This window comes from Mirounga angustirostris, unplaced genomic scaffold, assembly GCF_029215605.1.
Source record: "Mirounga angustirostris isolate CCGP_5_RB_7025 unplaced genomic scaffold, mMirAng1.0.hap1 SCAF_9, whole genome shotgun sequence".
NCBI lineage: Eukaryota > Metazoa > Chordata > Mammalia > Carnivora > Phocidae > Mirounga > Mirounga angustirostris.
The window spans coordinates 6633587-6648156 of NW_026991717.1; the positions used below are offsets into that span (position 1 = coordinate 6633587).

The 14570-nt window shown below is 49.5% G+C and overlaps 1 non-coding gene across 1 annotated transcript; it reads right to left on the bottom strand.

Annotated features, from left to right (window-relative positions):
* Positions 1–14322: 14322 nt before the first annotated feature.
* Positions 14323–14395, bottom strand: TRNAR-UCG (transfer RNA arginine (anticodon UCG)). Its single transcript has one exon. It is a non-coding gene; the product is annotated as a tRNA-Arg (tRNA).
* Between the last annotated feature and the right edge of the window lie 175 nt (positions 14396–14570).

Here is a 14570-nt window from a genome sequence, read left to right on the forward strand (position 1 = left end):
GGGATCGAGCCCCGAGTCGGGCTCCTTGCTCAGCAGGGAGTCTGCTTCTCCCTCTCCCTCTGCTCCTCCCCCTGCTCATGCTCACTCTCTCTCTCTAATAAATAAATAAAATCTTTAAATATAAATAAATAAATAGGATTCAGACAGTCCATCTGGGCTGGCCTGGGAAACTCCTAGGATTTGCAGCCAGAAGGCTACTTTCACGTTACCTTCAGGAACTACAGTTCCATACCACTATCCTACCAACTTGGATTCGCATCACCCATTCTGACGTGTGTAGGGGTTGTTCCCCACGCCACCACCAATTCTCCAACACCAGCTGGGTCTCCTACAGTTCAACTCAATTCTGACACTGTCTACCTGGAGACAGCAACCAGTCCTACAGGTTAAGGGCTCCGTCCCACAAGACTGCCCCCACCTTGGATGCCAATCGCAAGTCCAGATTGTTACCTGTGCTTCTGACCATTTGGCTGTAAATCAGAGGTTCCCATGACCCCCTCCTTAGGTTCGATTAATCTGTAAGAACAGCTCATAGTGTATTCACTAAATGGCTGGCTTATTACAAAGGATGTTAAAAACTATGTATCAGGGACACTGGGTGGCTCAGTCAGTTAAGCGTCTGCCTTCAGCTCAGGTCATGATCCCAGGGTCCTGGAATCAAACCCCATGTCAGGCTCTCTGCTCAGCGGGGAGCCTGCTTCTCTCTCTCCCTCTGCCGCTCCCCCGCTTGTGCTCTCTCTCTCTGTCTCTCTCTCTCTCTGACAAATAAAAGCTTAAAAAAAGAAAAAAAGAAAGCTATGTATCAACAGTCAGATGAAGATATATATAGGGTGAGATCTAGAACAAAGTACTTTCTGTCCCTGGGGGGTTTGGGATCCCACACAGTGGCACAAGGAAGAGTTCTGGTTCACCATCCTGGAAGCTCTCTGAACACCTGCCTTTTGGGTTTTTATGATTTTATTTTTTTTTAATTTTTTAAGATTTTATTTATTTATTTGACAGAGAGAGAGTTAGTGAGAGCAGGAACACAAGCAGGGGGAGTGGGAGAGGGAGAAGCAGGCCTCCCGCCAAGCAGGGAGCCCAATGTGGAGCTGGATCCCAGGACCCTGGGATCATGACCTGAGCCGAAGGCAGACACTTAACCAACTGAGCCACCCAGGCACCCTATGATTTGATTTTTTTTTAAAAGATTTTATTTATTTATTTGACAGAGAGAGACACAGAGAGAGCGGGAACACAAGTAGGGGGTGTGGAGAGGAAGAAGCAGGCCTCCCGCGGAACAGGGAGCCTGATGCGGGGCTCGATCCCAGGATCCTGGGATCATGACCTAAGCCAAAGGCAGACGCCCAATGACTGAGCCACCCAGGCGCCCCGACGATTTCATTTTCTTACATCAGATTCAGTACACAGGCAAGATTGATTAAATCATTTCCCACTGGTAACTGATTCAACCTCCAATCCTCTCCCCTCTCGGGAAATCAGGGGGTGGGACAGAAAGTTCCACCCCTCTCTGTGGTCGGTTCCCCTGGCAACCAGCTCCTCACCCATCTTAGGGGATTTCCAAAAGTCATCTCATTAGCTTAAGCTCAGCTGTGCTTGAAAGGGTCTTGTTATGAATGACAAGACACTTGGTTCACCTTTATGGTTCTGAAGTGATCTCAGGAACTGAGACCAGAGACCAAATACTGTAACAAAAGATGCTCCCATTGCCCTTGTCGTTCAGGAAATTCCAAGGGTTTTGGACGGTTGTGAGCTGAATGAACCCTGGACCAAATATATACAGTATTTCTTATAAATCTCAATATCACAGGAACCTTCTGAAAGTTTATAAATTCTGATATAACGATAATAATAGCAACCGTTATAGGGTCCTTAACGAGGGGCCAGGTATTTGCCAAGCAGTTTGCTTTGATTTTGATGCATAGGTACCATTGGTATTCCCCACCTTACAGATGAGGAAACTGAGTCCAGGAGAGCTTAAGTGACTCATCAAAGGTCACACAGTGCTAAGAACCCAGCTTTGATTAATTAATTAATTAATTTTTTTAAAAAATCTTTCTTTATGAAGTAATCTCTATGCCCAACGTGGGGCTTGAACTCACCGCCAGGAGATCAAGAGTCACATGCTCCACCGACTGAGCCAGTCAGGCACCCCAAGAACCCAGCTTTGAACCCCTCACCGTGTCCACCCTTCAAAGTTCCCCTCGATCTGTCCAGGAGAGAAGCCGGACTCTCAGGGTGCCTGCTGGGGGCCCCCTGAGGCTCACACTGTGCCACTCATCCTTTAACCCAGGTGGGATGTCCCCAGGGGAATCCTGAGGGTGAGGGCTGGGGCCAGGGGCTCGAGTGAGGATCCCTACTGTCACAGTCACTCCATCTGTACCCACGGGTGGTGCCACCCAGAAAGAAAGCCTCCAGCAGGCAGCAGCTCCTGCTGTTTCTTTCTGTTGGATGAAACTTCTAAAAATGACAAAAAGCGATACCCGCCTCTCATAGCAATACATGGCCATGGAGAGAGAAAAGACCTCGTCATCCTCCCTCCCCTTGCTCACCCGGGTTCCACCCAGGGAAGCCGGGTTGCTCCCTCCACTGTGTTCTCCATGATCCAACAAACCCAGAACACACACATGGAGGGCTTTAAAAAATATATATGTATTTGCAATGACGTGCATGGAACTAGAGGGTATGATGCTAAGTGAAATAAGTCAATCAGAGAAAGACAATTATATGATCTCACTCATATGTGGAATTTAAGAAGCAAAACAGAGGATCATAGGGGAAGGGAGGGAAAAATAAAACAAGATGAAATTGGAGAGGGAGACAAACCATAAGAGACTTTTTTTTTTTAAGATTTTATTTATTTGTCAGAGAGAGAGAGCACAAGCAAGGGGAGGGGCAGGCAGAGGGAGAAGCAGGCTCCTTGCAGGACTTGGTCCCAGGACCCCGGGATCATGAACTGAGCCAGAGGCAGACAGTTAACATACTGAGCCACCCAGGTGTCCTAAGAGACTCTTTTTGGTTTTTTTTCAAGATTTTATTTATTGGGCGCCTGGGTGGCTCAGTTGGTTAAGCGACTGCCTTCAGCTCAGGTCATGATCCTGGAGTCCCTGGATCGAGTCCCTGGATCGAGTCCCGCATTGGGCTTCCTGCTCGGCAGGGAGTCTGCTTCGTCCTCAGACCCCATCCCCTCTCAGGTGTTCTCTCTCTCTCATTCTCTCTCTCTCAAATAATATAAATAAATAAAATCTTAAAAAAAAAAGATTTTATTTATTTATTTGAGAGAGAGAGAGCATGAGTGGGGGTGGGGAGCGGAGGAGCAGAGGGAGAGGGAGAAGCAGATTCCCCGCTGAGCAAGGAGCACAACGCCTCTGGACCTGAGATCCCAGGACCCGAGATCATGACCTGAGCCGAAAGCAGATGCCCAACCGACTGAGCCACCCAGGCGCCCCGCAAGAGACTCTTAATCATAGGAAACAAACAGGCTTGAGGGAGGGGAGGGGGGTGGGGGATGGGTTAACTAGGTGATGGACATTAAGGAGGACCCACGATGGAATGAGCAATGGGTATTATATAAGACTGATTAATCACTGAACTCTACCTCTGAAACGAATAATGCACTATATGTTAATTGAATTTAAATTAAAAAAAGATAAACGCTCAAAATTAAATATATAGATAACTTTGCTCAATTTTTTTGGCTGGTTGGTTTTTGGTTTTGTTTTTAACAAAGGTGGGATCATCCTATACCCAGTGCTCTGCAACCTTCAGTGTTCATTGAACTGAGTATCACAGTCATCCCTCCAGAAGAATGGACAGTCCATTCTCCTTATTCACGATAGTCATGCTGGAGAAAAAGTCATGGAGAGCACCGAATTAGCAAATGCTGAACTCTTGCTCCTAGGGCAATACAGGGTTAGGTTCCTGTGAGCCTCTGGTCACAACAGCTTTATCATTGGATCAATACATAACTACATAAGCTCCTTTTATATGTGTTTCTACCTAATGACATCTTATTTAATGGATATTGCTGGTTCATTAACGTTGAACTCTGGGTCAGCAGCATGATGACTCATGCCTGGATGAAGCTTATCTATTCTATATTTGCTCTGTAAGGCACCTCACAGCCTTGGGCTTAGCCACACCACATAGCACTTCAGCACCATGCTTGGGGGTCATTTTAAGCAGCAAAATCACCCACAGAAAGCATCAAGATATGAGAAACATGGTCCCGGGTAAACTGCCAAAAGGACACTTGTTGGCGGTGTGAGAGCTGAAACAAGAAGGCAGAGCGTCACCTTGTTGCCTGGTGGCCAAGCCACGGGAAGAGAGTGGATTTTCTTCTCCCTTCCAGGGGGGTCTGGCTAGAAACCTCGAGGGTGTAAGTATCCCCAAAGAGTGGCAGAGCCCGCAGCGCAGCCAAGTGGAGGTCTCGGAAGGAAATGAGTTTGAATCCTGGCTCCACCTGTCCAAGCTATGTGACCTCAAGCAAATCATAGTGGATCTCCCTGGGTCTCAGTGTCCTCATCTCTAGAATGGGAAAGTAATGGCCTCCTAGGGAGTTTGTAAGGTTTAGCCACCGTGATGTGTGCTGATTCCCTACTCAGAGGAGGCTTTGGTTGTGTGCCCACTTCCCCTGAGCTGGCTGGCCCAGCCACAGGGCCGGTAAAGTCAGGGCCAGAGAAGCTGACCAAGTGCCTTACCTTCCTTTGGCCCAACCTCCTGACTGCAGTGTTCCAAGACTGAGCTAGTCTGCCTGACATTGAGAGGAATGGTCTATATTGAGGTCCCTCTGCCCCTGGGTTGGGGCAGTCATAGCAAGGCCAGAGCCAGGCTCACTCCAGGGCACGGGGCGGGGGCGGTGCAAGGACTTTGGCACCCCGACAGACCCAACCCATCAGCCCCTTTCTTTTACAGAAGGGAAGGCTAATCCCTTAGAATTCTTTTGGCTACAAGCACCAGAAACCTGATTCAAAACAGTTTTGGCAGACAAAAGGGGGAATTTATTGGCTCATATTGTCAAACTGCAGCAAGAGAAGGGACATCGGGAACCTGATGTCATTGGGGTCTTGTCTGGCCCTTCTCCTTCCTTTCTGCAGATCAGACCAGTTTTCTCCACACCATAGGTGCTCGGCTGCAGCAGCTTTAATTACTTGAGACCTGACCCCCTCTTCTAGCTACCTGGGGCCCCTGGGTGGCTCAGTCGGCTAAGCGTCTGCCTTCGGCTCAGGTCATGATCCCAGGGTCCTGGGATCGAGTCCCGCACATCGGGCTCCCTGCTCAGTGTTGAGTCTGCTTCTCCCTCTGCCCCCCTGCCCCCCCACCCTGCTCATGTGTTTGTGCACGTGCTCTCTCTCTTTCTCTCTCTTAAAAATAAATAAGTAAATAAATAATCTAAAAAAAAAAATCCCAAGCAAACAGACTGATGGGCCCCCCATTTGGATCACCTGCCACCCCTTAGATCAGTCCTTGCAACCGGAGTGGCAGCTGTGGTTCTTTTCGGGGCCACCCGTGGGAGGCGGGGGTGCATATTGGGGTGGGCGGGGAGCAGCAGGCCTGCCAGAGGAATCATAGTGACCTGAGTGCCCCCCGCCCCCTGAAAGTGTGTCAACTATATTTGGAGAGGGAAAAAATCACTGTTGTTTTTTTTTTTAATGAAGTTTTAGCTTAATACGTTATTTTTGAACAGGTAAGAAGTTCACAAATCACAATTCAAAAGCTACAACAGAATTGAACTGAGGAATCTGTGTCTTCGCCCCCTGGAGGCATCATGGTGTCCATTTCTTGCATTTCTGGAAGGGATGGAGCCTTGGCGCCCTCCTTAGGACTTCCGGGGTGGAGGTGAGGCCAGGAGTTGGCTGAGAGCCAGTGTCAGCTGCACCCATCTGGCCTTGGGGGCGCTTGCTCCCTGCTGGACCCAGCCTCCCCTCCCCAACCCTGTGCTCCCAGTTATGCCCTGGGGGAGGCCCTGGGGACTCTCTGCCATTCCTGACCAGAGCTGGAGTGCGTCAGCAGCTACCACAAGGCCCTCACTCCCCTTTCTGCCCCCACCTGCTGGATCTTAGATTCTCTGTGTTCTCCTGCCTCCCCCGTCTCTTCATAGCCTATCAGACCCAGGACTGGTAGAAGGCTAGAGAACCTTCACTGGGTGGGCCGGGTCTGCCCTCTGCCAGGTATGGGTTACTGAGGGGACCCAACACACGCTGACTCACTCCTGAGGCACTGAGTGAGGATGAGCCAGAACAGCCAAATTCCACCAACTTATAGCTGAGGGGTGAGGAGCCCCAGGTTGGCAGGTCAGGGAAGCCATGATGTTCTCTCTGACACAGGGACATAGGCCTCCTCAGGTCCCTGCTAGTCACACTTCAATGGCCTTTGCTTCCATCTGGGGGCCATGGAGCCTCTCTGCAAACCCAAAGAGGGAGAGCTGACCCCTGTCTTCTCTTCCTGTGGACTCCGGCGGTAATATGCTGTTCCCAGGCCCCCCCACACTGGGCACACCGCTTGTCTGGAGGCACCAGGCTTCACCAGCAGGGTGCCCAGCTTCCTCCCTCTGCCCAGTCCAGGCCTGATCTCCTGCAGCCCGTGCCCTCTGCTTTCCAAGATGCTGCTGGTCCTGAGCTGAGGGGGTTCCGGTCCCAGGCCTTGGTGCTCAGCAGCTCCTCCCCTTGGCCTCTTGATTCCTGGGAGTAGGGGTAAGGGGGTGGTGGTGGCTTGCTGGCAGTTTTTAAGGGGAGCTGGGCAGCCCCTCTCCTGGATCCTAATCCCTGGGAACCCACAGAAATGGGTGGAGAACTTGTCCCGAAACATTGATGGATGCACAGACGCTGTGCCTGTCTCAGGAGGTCCAAGGTGATGAGGAACCAGCCCCTTCCCTCGATTCTGGGAGCCATGTGCATACTCCCAGGTTCTGGGCCAGGCAGAAGACGACACATGTGATAGGAGAGGTGCAAATACAATGGTCCAGGTGTGTCTGCTAGATCGTGTCTGCTGGAACTTGGCCTCCATCCCCATCCTCTTTTCTGTTCCCCTAAGAATTACAGGGGGTAGAAGGCTAAGAACTACATTTCCCAGATGCCCTTGCAGCTAGGGTTCTGGTTGGGATTGATATTCTGCCTCTGGATACACAGGAGAGATCTGAAAGGCCGGAGAGAGGCAGGGACCACCTTTCTGTGGTCTTGGCACAGACCAGCAAGCTCTGGCTGACAAGACTGTTGTCACAGCCCAACTCGGGATGTCATCCTCCGGTCCCCGGCTTTGCATTGTGGTGGCAGCCACAGTGGTAGCCGTGGTAACGGCAGCCTCCTTTCCTCTAGACTCAGGCTCCAGATCACAGCTGTGGTGGTGGTGTGACCTTGAAGTAAGTCACCTGCTGGCGGCCGCCCCTCCAGCCCTCCCAACCGTCCTCACCCACGTGGGTAAAGCCCTGCATCGCAGATCTTTTTGCTTTTCGAAATAACCAGACTGTTTCCTTGTTCCTGCTCTGAAATCTGAAAGATTTGACAGATGCAGAGGTGAAAGATTTTATTGCCACTGGGCAGGGTCACCGGTTCACGCAGTACATGTGGATTGGGCACCTCCTTTGTGCGGGCGCTGTGGTAGGTGCTGGGGTGTAAGGGCACCCTCGGCTGGCGGGGAGGAGACATGGGATCCATACCACAGGGCGATGGGAGCCCAGGGGAGGGTCCCGGCGTCCAGCAATGTTTGGTTTCAGAAAACAGAGACCTTTCCAGACACTGTAATATGAAAGAGACTCAGAACAGGAAATTAGGTACCTAAAAATCTTTGGAAGGGCTGGAGGGTGGGCTCTCAGCTGGGCTTCAGAACAACTTCCAGAACTAGCCCTCTAGCAAAGCGACCACCCCTGCTACGGTCACGGCTACGCCTGGAACTGCAGACTCCGCATCCGTGCAGCGCTCCGAGCGATGTGGAGAGAGCTGGTGTGGATGCAGCGGGGGCTCTAGGGGCCGGGCTTCTGGTCTTCACAGCCAGAATGGCCACGGCGCCTTCTCACGCTTCCTGAAACAGGATGCAATGTCGCCATCAGGTTTGGATCACCCCTACCGGCTGAGCCCACTTCCTTGACATCCAGTCTCTCTTAAACCTGGTTGGTCTGTGGCTCCCTTGGCTCAGGTACCTTTCCCGGGTCCAGCCAGCTGTGGCTAGGGGAGCACAGCCAGGTTCCTGGGGAGCACAGTGTGGCAGGCCCTGGTGAGTCTCTTGGCAGGCCCCCATGGCTGCTGACCCCACCAGATGCCAATCTGAGCTGCAGCCCTGCTTTATGCTCAGACAGTAATTGATTATGTGGTCACCACTAAGCTCTGCCACCTGAAAGTCTTTCTGGAACAAAGCAGGAATAAATAAATAACCACACCAATCCAAATTGAATGGTACTTTCCAATTACCAAACCTGTTTGTCATTTCCCCTGAAGGATAAAAGGCAGAATCTTCTCTCGAAATCCTTGCAATTAAATGCCAAAGCAAGGTAGCTACTTTCTTCCAGATACAGGATGCTGGAGATGTTCCCCTCCCTACATGGAAACACCTGTTGTCGGAGTCTGGCTTTCATTTTTCCCCACGTGAGTTAATGATTTAATTCCTTAAATCTTTTTTTGTTCCTGGGATGGGGTGTAGTCTGTCCGCTTTTAACAGGAGAGTAAGACCATTTCTATGAAAGTTCTTGGTGCTTAGAGGTTAGCCCAATGTACTCCTTAAAGGAAATGTCTCTGCAGAGAGAGATATGCATTTCTTTTTATCCTACAGCCTATGTTTTGAGCTTAAAATCTTTTGTGATAAACAATTCTCAAGAAACCTATTTACTGAAAAAAAAAAGAAGAAGAAAGAAAGAAAGAAACCTAATCACCATCTCCAACGGAGCCCCCTTGCTCATCCCACAAAGGGCATTGCTCGCCAGGCTGGCCCTGGCTGGGATCTAATAGGTAAGGACATGGGATTTGCAATTTTGCCCCTGGCAAAACAGGTCACAGGGCCCTGGCCAGGGCTCAGAGCCCGTGGATGTTTCATCCCTCAAGAACTGAGGGTTCTGCCCTTCTGTCTGGAAGGGCAGCCTACACTGATGACATGGCCCCCAGGATGGGTCCTCTTGGGCACATGTCCACCCTTATGGGGACTTTTTTTCAGTAGTTTGTAGAAACGTCCATTTCAGAAATTGCCACTTGTTGAGAATGTGACACATGTGTAAATATGCGGAAGTGGGTCAGAGAAGGCTGTTCAGTATCTTTTGCCTTCCTGGTGACATACACATGTGGATTGAGATTCTTGAGGCTGATTAACATCAAACTTTTAAAAATGAAATTGTCTTATTGACCCAGAACTTTATCTGAAACTAAGAGTCATTAACCGAGTGTCTCCATTCTATGTCCTGTTCATACAGTTTCATGCTTCTGATGGAGGAGATTATTTTCAGGTTTTCGGGCATGGATTTCTGTAAACTGCTTGAATTTCGTACTGGTATTTGTGATTTTGAAATTTTATATGTGAAGTTAAAATGTGTGATATATTCAATGTGTATTTGACATGTCAATTATGTATGATACAATAATATATGGTTAGTTGTATGTATTAAAATTATACGTACAATGCAATAGTTTTCAATGTATGGTAGAAATATATCAAATTGTTTTTTCTTTTTATTTTTTTAAAGATTTTATTTGTTTGAGAGAGAGACAGAGAGCACGAGTGGGGGTGGGGGTGGGGGTGGGCGGGGAAGGGCAGAGGGAGAGGGAGAAGCAGGCTCCCCGCTGAGCAGGGAGCCCAATGTGGGACTCGATCCTAGGCCCCTGGGATCACAACCCGAGCTAAAGGCAGACGCCTAACCAACTGAGCCACCCAGGTGCCCCTCAAGCTTTCTTTTAAAATACTTACCTGTATTTTACCTCTGGTATCATAGTGGTGGAGATAAGGCAGAATCACGAGGGTTTGCAAACTGCAAACCGCAGAGCGCTTTGCAAATTAAGAATCTTCTGTATAGCCTAGTCTCCTCTCAAGGAAATTTACTTCAGTGAAATTTAGCTAAAGACATGAAAAAAAAAAAAAAAAGCTCAATCATTTGTTCAGCAAATATTTAACGAGCACTTAATCAGTGAGAGCTCTTTCCATCACAAGTGACAGAAAATCCAACCCAAACTAGCTAAAGCAAAAAGGGGCTCTTGCCATTGGAAATTTCAACATCCACGGCTATTTGATGATATGAAGGAAATACTGTTCATTTTTTGGTGGAATGCCTGATTGGCTCAGCTCAGTTAATAAACCCCATGTCTGGCTCCGGGGGAACGAGGGCTCCTCAGCCCTTGGCCGGGAGCCAGGGAGGGACACTGGCGGTGGGGACAACAAGCGTCTGCCTCTCCATGATCAGTTCCATGCTAGGGATGCAAAAATGGATGGGGCACAGTCTCTTCCTGTCAGGGAGCTTCTCATCCACAGAAACAATGGTTTACACTTCCATCCATTTCCTTTTTTCCGGACCTAAACTACCCAGGTCTGACAGAACCAAGTATCCCCCTGAACTAAGAAGCATATTGTGATAACATATATTAACTCTCATCCTGAATTTCATAGACATGCCAGTTTGGTCCCATAGGTGGTAGATGGAGACCCAGCATGTCATGAGCTGACCCCGAAGAAGCCCTCCCTTTCCCATATGTTTCTGCTAGAAACAGCTCCGAAGAGATTGGTGCCTTCTACCTTCTGAAGCCTAGTCAGACAGGTCTGGTTATTTCAAATAACCATCTACAAATGCCCCAGAAATGCTCAGTCCCGGCACAGCTTTTATGAAGGTGCTGACACAGAATGATCCTACCTTACGATCTGTGAGTAATTACTCTCAATACTTTCCACATAGAACTCATTTGACCCTCACAGCGACTCTATGGGGTTGGTGCTCTAATTGCCCCGTTTACAGACGAGGAACCTAATGAACTGCAGAGTGAATACTGTTTAGTTAAAAGACAACCCCCCTCCCTTTTCCTCATCCTGGTCCCCTTGCTCAACTCCCTTGGGGGGGGGTTCCCATTGGTCAAGCACAAAGGAGGAAGTCTCATGAAAAGCATGCTGCTTTCTGACAAATATCAGAGGGGCCGCTATTCCTGTGACCTGGGGTCTTACCCCAATCACTCTGGTGTGGGGTGGTGGCAAACCAATGATCAGGGGTGGCTTTCTGTCTCCCCAAACTTGCTTTTCTTGCTTAGGGGGCTTGATGAAGTGCCTGGTGGCTTTGGAATCGTAGAAGTGCTTGGGTTCTGATCCAGGCCCCCTACTCACTGTGTGGTTTTTGGGTGAGTGAGTCAACTTCACACTTGTTTTTTTTTTTTAAGATTTTATTTATTTATTTGACAGAGAGAGACACAGCGAGAGAGGGAACACAAGCAGGGGGAGTGGGAGAGGGAGAAGCAGGCTTCCCACGGAGCAGGGAGCTGGATGCGGGGCTCGATCCCAGGACCCTGGGATCATGACCTGAGCCGAAGGCAGACACTTAATGACTGAGCCACCCAGGCGCCCCAACTTCATACTTGTTATGAGAGCCTTCCTCTTCTCCTCTGCAAAATGGAATTAATGATAGTACCTATGTACCAGTAGTACCAATAAGGTTATCAGGGGGATTAAACAAGACGGTACCCTAGGTGTTTAGCCTGGCTCATTTGGAAGTGGTTCTGCTCTTCATAAAAAGGAAGAGAGAGATTTTTTTCTCGGAGACAGAAACTGCGGAAGCTGGGCTTAGCAAACAGTACAGAAAAGGGTCACCAGGAAGTAAGCTCACTAGAGGGACCTGGAGGAGTCCCTCCCTCAGAGGGAGTCCCTCTGTCAACAGTAGTGATGTAGAGTCTGCACCAACCCGCATCCTTAGCATCAGCTCGGTGCCTGGCACCCAACCTTGGAGCAGGGGTTCCCAGCTTTCAAGGTCAGCGGGTATTCACTGTATTATTCAGTTATCGAGCTCCTTGCGATAAAGCAGGTCTCCCTGGGTTCAAATCCCAGCTGTAGGGCTTTAGGCACACTACTTCACCTCTCTGTGCCTCAGTTGCCCCACCACTAAAAGGGTCAGTACGTCTACCCTAGGGTCAGTGTGAGGATTAATTTAGTTGACTGTGTCAGCCTTTAGAACAGGACCTGGCATCTACTAAGTGCTGGTTGTTATTACTAAGCTCCAGCCAGGCCCTGGAATAGGACATACAAGGAGACACAAGTTGGTCTTCACGGAAATTTACAGCAGTAGTGGAAGGGGAGATTTTTCAAAAATCAGCGTTTGTTACATCTGAGGTACATGCTTTGCAAGAAAGTACAGAGTGTTTTCATTAGGAAGGGGCTTCTAATGAACTTTGTCCTTTGCTGTGTGGGAAGAGAAGTCCAGGAAATTGTGGGAAAATGTATCTGGTTTCTCAGGTATTACCAGCAGGACAGACTTTTCTAGAAGGATGTGAGAGAGCTCCCAAAAAAGGAGAGAGGGAAGGTGGAGGAACTGGGCTCAGAATCCTAGAAACGGTGCAGCTCAGCAGGAAGGGCTCATGCCTCTGGGTACCCTCCTGGTCAGAAATCCATGAAGACCAATTTTGTCTTTGCTGAAGATTTTAATTCTGGGGTGAGGGCACCAGACTGGCTTGAACTAGCCATGTGAGAGGGGCAGGCATCTTGATGGATATTTCCAGCACTGAACCTAAGGGGAGGGTTGTTCTCCCAGTGGATACCAGGCAGACCCAACAAACAGTATCCCCTGGAAATGACATTTGGTTGGGCCAGGGGTCCGTTCTTAACTTTTTTTTTTCTTTTTCTTTCTTTCTTTCTTTCTTTTTTTTTTTGTGCCATAGACACCTTCTGAGAATGTTTTTAAATGCACAGAACACAGGATTACAAAGGAAACAAAAGATAATGAAATATTAGAAAGAATAGGTACTATGTATTTCTAATTAATTAAATGACAAGATCTAGCAGTGACACTGTTATTTTGAAGGACAGTTGAGTGCAAGCAATATTTTGAAAAGTCTGCAGCAACTGGAATGTGTTATGAAAAGATCTGTGATTGCTATTGGGAACAAAGTCTCAGGTACTGCTCCTAGGACTTCACCTAACCTCACAATTGAAGGAGAAGCTACATTTCACTAGGAGATTAGGAGAAATAAGGCAAGCATTTTCCACACTCAGGGACTCCCTGATTTAAGCTGAGATCCTCTGGCATTTTGCAAAAATGTGAACAGTATAAGATTAAGTGAACAACAACAACAACAAACAAACCCAACAACAAATAGATTATGATACAGTGGATTTTCAGTTGATCATATATATATATACATTTGTTTTTGCCAAAAGAAAAACAAAATAAACCATTTATGTGTGTATTAAATACACCTAAAACAGTATATGAAAAATAAAGGGGAAATGTATGGAAAATCGAGGCTCAGTGTTGCCTTCCCAAGCCTTGGCCTGGGGCCTCTCGCTGCTCCTCTGGGGGCAACAGGGGGGTGGGGGGCCTGCGGGGCCGCATCAGCCGCCGCACCAGGAGTGTGTTTGCCAGGGTATCTCCCCACCCTACCCTTGAAAAATACCAAAGTCAGTTTGTCAAGTAAGTTCAGGGTGTCCCGACACATGCACAGGCTGGAAGGTGGTGACCGACTTTTAGCGAGGCCTGAATTTGATCCCTAATCAGCTCTGCGAGCTCAGGTCGACCTGCGATGTATCTTGACCTCAAACCCGCGCAGCTGGCTCCCTGAGCTCCAACCCTCAGGCTCTTGTTATTCACGTGGGCCTTATTCCTCCAGGTACTTTACAGTTTATCAACCACGGACCAAGGAGCACGGGAAGCAGAGCGGCTGCGGCCCCTGGAGCAAGAGGAGGTGGATACAGAGGCGGGAGACCGCAAAGACCGGAAGGTTCCCCCGGCCGGCGGGAGCCGCAGGCGCTCGGGCGGGGGCCGGCGACCGGTGTGCAGATTCGGGTTCCACGAAAGGCAGCATGTTTACCCACCAGGATTGCCCAGGATGAAGACGGGGAGCCCGGGGCTGGGGGAGGACGCGGCTCCCTTCTAGCTGCGAACCCCTGTCATTCCCACATACCAATCGATTGTGCACCGGGATTTCCGTAAAGAATGCCCCTCGCTTTGCACTCTCCTCCACCTGCGTGCGGGGTATGCGCGGCTGGTGCGATTTAGAAATGCGCCCCCGCGCCTGGGACAGGTAGGCGAGTAACTTCACAGGGACGCGCTGGGCGGGAGTTGCCAGATCTCAGTGTGGGGTGGAAACCCGAGACAACACTTCCTAAGGTCCCGACGCTACCTTTTTAGGGAGGAGTGGACCAAAAAGGATGGCATACCCTCTGCGACCGCGGCAGGACTCGAACCTGCAATCTTCTGATCCGAAGTCAGACGCCTTATCCATTAGGCCACGCGGCCGCCCGACGCCTGGTGCTCTCTGGACAATCTGAAAAGTATCATTACCGCCCACCGGCTTGCCTGGGACCAATCCACTTGTTTCTTGGGCAGGGGAGGTTGGACTTTGGCTCCCAGAGTTTCGCAGGGACAGCCCACCCGGAAGTCCCCCTCTCCCCCCTGCGGGCGGGCCGGTCCA